The sequence below is a fragment of the Bidens hawaiensis genome, unplaced genomic scaffold, assembly GCF_021521415.1.
Source record: "Bidens hawaiensis isolate Kalapana, Puna unplaced genomic scaffold, B.hawaiensis_p1.1 tig00028763_1, whole genome shotgun sequence".
Taxonomy (NCBI): domain Eukaryota; kingdom Viridiplantae; phylum Streptophyta; class Magnoliopsida; order Asterales; family Asteraceae; genus Bidens; species Bidens hawaiensis.
The window spans coordinates 210060-216512 of record NW_027494710.1 but is presented as its reverse complement, the minus strand read 5'-3'; the positions used below and the strand labels follow the sequence as shown (position 1 = coordinate 216512).

General features: G+C 34.4%; 2 pseudogenes; both read left to right on the top strand.

Moving 5' to 3' along the window:
- The first annotated feature begins 839 nt into the window (after positions 1 to 839).
- Positions 840 to 1316, top strand: LOC143577637 (SKP1-like protein 1B pseudogene; annotated as a pseudogene).
- A 3970-nt stretch (positions 1317 to 5286) lies between these two features.
- LOC143577650 (SKP1-like protein 1B pseudogene) lies at positions 5287 to 5777 on the top strand (annotated as a pseudogene).
- Positions 5778 to 6453: the final 676 nt, after the last annotated feature.

Genomic DNA, 6453 nt, shown 5'->3' with positions numbered 1-6453 from the left:
GTGCATTAAGGGATTATGTATCTTTATGTATTGGTTATGTATATTTTTGTAAGACTATTTTTACCCCGTATTTCTCTGAAAGATGCCAAATTTAGGGATGGCTATGGGTCGGCTTTAGGCATTCCTCAACCCATACCCGATAATTAAAACCCGTCCCAAACCTGTCGGGTTTCGGGGTTCCTATCGGGTTTTGACAAAATACTGTAGGGGTATACCCGGCTCAAATCCGTCTGGTTTCTATCAAGTTTTGCCTAAATATAACAAATCGATTACAAACAATGATTACCATAAAAATAAAATGTCTTAAATTTAGAATATTTAAAATGTGTATATAATATAAAAAGACATGTCGGGTACATAATTTTCATAAACAAGTCTCGACAAATAATATATTTAGAATATTTAAAATGTATATATAACATAAAAAAGGTATGTCGGGTACATCGGGTAAATGGGTCAATATTACCGGGTAATTGCGTCAGATAATTAATTGGGTGTATTACAAATCCCAAACCCGTCTCAAACCCAGGAAAAGTTTCAAAACTAATTATGTTGGGTTTCGGGCTTGTAACCGGGTTCGGGTTTCACTGCCATGGTCAAATTATGCAAAACGTCAATTAAAAATTCGACATCAACAAACTAGAAGGAATCCTCTTCAATAATTCAAAACAATAAGGAAGTAAATTGGAAAAATAAAACTTAGGGTTACCAAATAGTCAGCCGCTATCTTACCATCTCATGCAACATTCCTCATTCTCATTCTCATTCTCATTCTCATTCTCATTCTCATTCTCATTCCCATTCCCATTCCCAACCAGACCTCGACTCAAACAACAACAATGTCGTCCGACCAACCCTCCACCTCGTCATCCCAAAACACAATCATCCTCAAAAGCTCCGACGGAGAAACCTTCGAGGTCAAAGAACCAGTCGCATCGCTATCACAAACAATCAAACACATGCTCGAAGACGACTGCGCAGGCTCCTGCATCCCACTGCCTAAAGTCACCGGCAAGATCTTGGCCAAGGTTGTCGAGTACTGCACAACCCACGTGGAATCGTGTGACGACGAGAAGGCGTTGAAGGATTTTGATACGGAGTTTGTGAAAGTGGATCAAGAGACACTGTTTGATATTATTATGGCTGCTAATTTTCTCAACAATAGAAGCTTGCTGGAGCTGATGTGTCAATCGGTGGTTGATATGGTTAAGGGTAAGAGTACTCCAGAGATTCGTAAGCTTTTCAACATTAGGAATGATTTGACTCCTGAGGAAGAAGAGGAGATCCGTGAAGAGAATGCGTGGGCGTTTAATTAGATGATAATCTCTGTTGGCCGATTATTATTATTATTATTAGCTGGTTATATACATATTGTTGTTTATCGTTATTACTTATTAGTTGTGTTTATGAGTTTATCTAATTTTGAGATTATTTTAATCATGGTATTTGTATTAAGGTTAATATTATCGGTTTACCCTGGATCCAAACATAGTCGTATTGTAATTTTTTTTTTCTTGGTTTAGGAAATTAATGAACGAAATAGGGAATCAATTATTTTCTTCGTTTAGGAAATTATACGAGATTGCGCTAATTTATTTTCAGTTATAAGATTAAAACAACCAGTAGAATGTGACAGAAGCTTGGTCGAGAAAGCTTGGGCGTTTTGAAGCTTGGACGAAAACAATGGTAGGCCGGATTGAATAGGCAACGAGGAGGGATTTTGGAAAAAAACAGTGAAGTCAGGGTCACCCCGACCTTTATAAAGGTGTGTTCGCCCATCCAGGGCGGCCTTTAGTGAGGGCTGGGTGGTTGACGGCCCCCGGCCCGACACCCGTTAGGCCCGAATTAAAAAAAAATAAAAATTATATGTATTTTATGAAAAACAAGATGTATATATAATATTTAAATTTAATTATATAACAACTAGTTTGGCTTAGTGACAAAGGGGTATTACTCTCAATCAAAAGGTTGTGGGTTCTATTCTTACTTGGAACATGTTTAAGCCTATTATTATATAAAAGTTTTTTACACAACCTAAACCATTTCCAAGTATGCACATTTAAAAATTGAATTGAGGTCCAAACCATTTTCGCCTTCGGACCAAAAATTTTTTTGGCTTCTCGGAGCCGGGCCTGCGCCCATCCTCGTAGATTTAGGGTGTGTTTGGGATTCATTATTTAAGTGAAAAAGGACTTCTTGTTAAAAGACCTTATTAAGTTATGAATTTAAAAAAAAAAGTTAAAAAAAAATGTTTGAATTACCCTATGTGTTGGAGAAAACCAAAATGTCTAAAAAATGACACCTTTTTAAATGAAGTTTAATGGGTTTGAGGGTCAGAAGAGTGTAATAATATGTAAATCAAACTCATTAAGTTAATATATTAGAGATTCCTAACTTTTCAAAACCCTTTTATTTTGCCTTGCCCATAAGTTAAAATTCATAAGGCCTTATGGTTTGCCAAACACCTTATACACGTTATTAACTTTTTAAAAAGTTTATAAGTTATAAGTTGATGAAAATAAGGAATCCCAAACACCCCCTTAAGCTAACATTCATGCTAAAAGCCCCTTTTGATTTCCCGGTTATTGTTAGAACTTCCAGTTTTCTGTATAAACCATATGGTTTGATACTTTGATTTATGTATATGTTGTCTAATTTATGGTGTTCTCATGGTTTGTGTGTTGGCAAATATAAAGTTTTAGGTTTGGAATTGGAGCTAATTAATTTTGGTTAAAATTTCTAACCCATCTTTAGGAACAGTTTTTCACTGCTCTTAAAAATGAAAAAAGTACCGTTCCTAAAGATCCTTTTTTAGTGTGTATTTATATTTTAAAGAATAAATTTCAATCCCACGCCACAAACTATGCGCTAACCAACGAAATCATCTTCTACATAAGGTGAAGAAGTCGGCGAAAACACCTTCTTCAATCCCACGCCACCAACTATGCGCTAAAAAACCTGATGCAAACAATAATTCCAAAGTTAAACCCCTTTAGAAATTGAACTATTTCTGTTTAAACCATTAATTTTTTTTGGATATTGGCTACCTGCACCTAAACAAAAGGGAGTGCAGAATCCTATTGAAGGCTTCCACGTTTAGTCTCTATTGAGGTTGCTAATCATCCATACTGTAGGTAAGACAGGGAAGACGAAGAAGAAAAGTGGGCTTAAGGTATAGTAAAAAAGGAAAGAAGTAATATAGCAACACCTGGAAAGTTAATTCACGTGGAACACAATGAAAGAAAGAAGGGGCAAAATAAGTTACAGAAATGTACAACTTATGATGGGGGAGAAAGTTCCAAATTGTAATATATATAATTATGAAAAAGAACATATAAAAAAAGCACAATAATTAAAAATTGTCGGACTCAACTTTAACACACGTCGATCTCTGAGGCTTGGTTTTAGCACACATACCGTGACGATATATTCTTTTGAACTCGAATTTAGCAACATTTCTCGTGCCAATATTGTCTTAGCGTATACTTTTTAGCACACCTGACATGACAAACATGTATCATGACTTAAACATATGGAAAGTCAATCATCGTATTTAAAATAAGTTTGCATCCATTTTTCTTGATGTGCAACATTAGGTTAATTTGTCACAGAAACTTAGAACAATTAATATCTTCCTCTTATGTTATGAAAATATATCATGAACTAACTCAAATATGTGGAGTTCATGAGGGTTTTAAAGCTAAAAAAAATGTCATGATTGTTGTAGATGCAAATACTATAAAGATATAAAGTATATGAGTGAAGTTCAAGCGCTAGTCCACACTAGCTATACCTGTCATATTAGAACCGGCCAACACCTACAATCAAATTCAAATACATATACATTAATAAGCATACAAATACAGTAATACACAAATAAATATACAAATAAGAAAATAAATACACAAACAAATAAATATACATATACGCAAATATACATAAATATAAACAATTATTAAAGACTTCTCCTCGCCTAAGGTTTATCAGCACCAAAAAAAAGATAAACAAGTTCATAAAAACCATAAATAGAAATATAAATTAAAATTATAAAGAAGAAACAAATCATCTTATAACTTATACAGTTTACAACATTGGATAGCAATTAAGCCGTATGAAAAAGTGAATCAACAAAATTTCAAATAATGAGAGGATTAATGTCATAAATACAATATAAAAGGATTGAAAAGTGATAGGAAAGTTGCGAAAATTGACATATGGATGTGAATCGAGCCAACATTTTTGAACTCCAACGTTGTGATTGGTTTCTAGCTAGGGTTATGGAATCGGCACCACTATTCGGATTGGAACTCCATGTCACCGGTTTGCTAAGCTTAGGAGATCGAGTTCCTTTAACAAGGTGTTTGAGCAGGAAGCCTGCCATACAACGTGGAGTGTCACATTTTCTAAGTCTCTTCTTCTGGTTACATTCTCTCTATCTCGTGGTTCTCTATTTTTATCTCTACTTATTTCCTTCATCTAAACACGCAATTTAAACATGAGACGTGGCTACCTAAGACTTCTAAGACTTTACTTTTGGCTATAGTATTTCACACTTACAAACAACATTTGGTTTTTAATATATAATACAGCTACTTATATTATTAAACACTAACAAATAATGAGCTTTAGCTTAATCAACATTGGAGAAGAAGTGAAGATTTTGCAGGAGACTACAACATCTTAAGTTCGAATCCGATATCAATCGGGCTTTATTGTAGTGGGGTCTTCGAGCGACGAGGTTTCGATTCCTCGGCACATGAGATGTTGGACTTGGCTATCTAGTGTTGTCTGTGATCGCGAGTGTATGAAGCTGTCTTTTGCCATTGGATTACTTCAGATAACTGACTTTTATTTGTTGGCCGTTAAAAAAATATTATTTATCACAATTTAAATCCTATAGTTATAATAAGCAATTATAAATAACTTTTTGAAAGAGTAAAGTAGTCCCTTTAAAAACTAGATTTAACCAATCAATTAAACAAGCATTCAATCGCAAGGTATGTTGATTTAAAATTTAAAACAAGAACACTTAATTTGAAAGAGTAATACACAAACTTATTTAAATGTTTCAGTTATTAACTAATTAACTCAATGGACCCCCATGCAACAAGTTAAAACTATAAAGGTCAAACTAAAAATAATAATTTGATTTACACTTGAATTAGGATACCGAATGGTTAGCCGATATATTCGGTAAAGCACCGCCATCCCAACCTATATAAACCCCTTCTATCCCTCTCTCGTTTCTCATTCACAATTCACAACCCTAAGTGCTAACAACAAAAGATGTCATCGCAAAAGACCATCGTGTTGAGGAGTTCGGACGGAGAAACCTTCGAGGTTGAAGAAGTGGTGGCGTTGCAATCACAAACAATCAAGCACATGATCGAAGATGACTGTGCTGGCTCTGGCATCCCACTCCCTAACGTCACCAGCAAGATCTTGTCCAAGGTTATCGAGTACTGTAAGAAGCATCATGTACTGGAAGTACCAATGGAGAACAACAACGAAGAGGATCTGAAATCGTTTGATTCTGAATTTGTTAAATCAGTTGATCAAGACACTCTTTTTGATCTGATTCTGGCTGCAAACTATCTCGACATCAATGGCTTACTCGACCTGACCTGTCAATCGGTGGCTGACATGATGAAGGGCAGAAGTCCTGAAGAGGTTCGCAAGATTTTCAACATCAAGAATGACTTCACCCCTGAGGAAGAAGCAGAACTTCGAAAGGAGAATGCATGGGCATTTGAGTAAAGATTATTATTATTATTAGTTGATTATTATTCGTTATTAGTTGTAATGTTTACTTGGCATTGGTGTTTTGGTTTATGCAAATTGGCTACTTATTTGGAGATTAGTTTGATTTGATATTGATATATTTTCTTACTTTATTATTTGTATAACCACTATAATATTATGGTGATAGTATGATCAGTCTATATATTCTCGATCCAAATATAGTGGTATATTGCATTTTTTTGAAGAAATCTGTACACAAAATAGGGATTTAAATAAATTCATTAATAATCAAAATCCAACATCCAATGATGCCACGTATACCCTAATTACATTTCTTTAACGTCATATGGTCTGGTTCTATAGCGGCTAATCGAATTATGCCATGCATGCGCTAGAGTCTAGACAGTATCTTTATTTGTTTTACTAAATTCCTAGATATCTGTTTGTATCTTTTATTGTTCATCTTTATCTCGTTTCCTTAAATATCTCTTGTTTAAAATTTAAATGTATTGTTGAAAGTGTATTTTTTATGAAAGATATACAAATTATTTGATACTTACACTACGACCCATTGTTTTCCAATTATGGATCATTGAGTTCTTTAGATGAATTGGGATTAGATAAACAATTCACTAAAAGTCCGAATTTTGGGTCCAACCGTGTTTATTGAAATAGTGATTTTGGTGTTTTTACCCTAGCAGAGAACGGTTT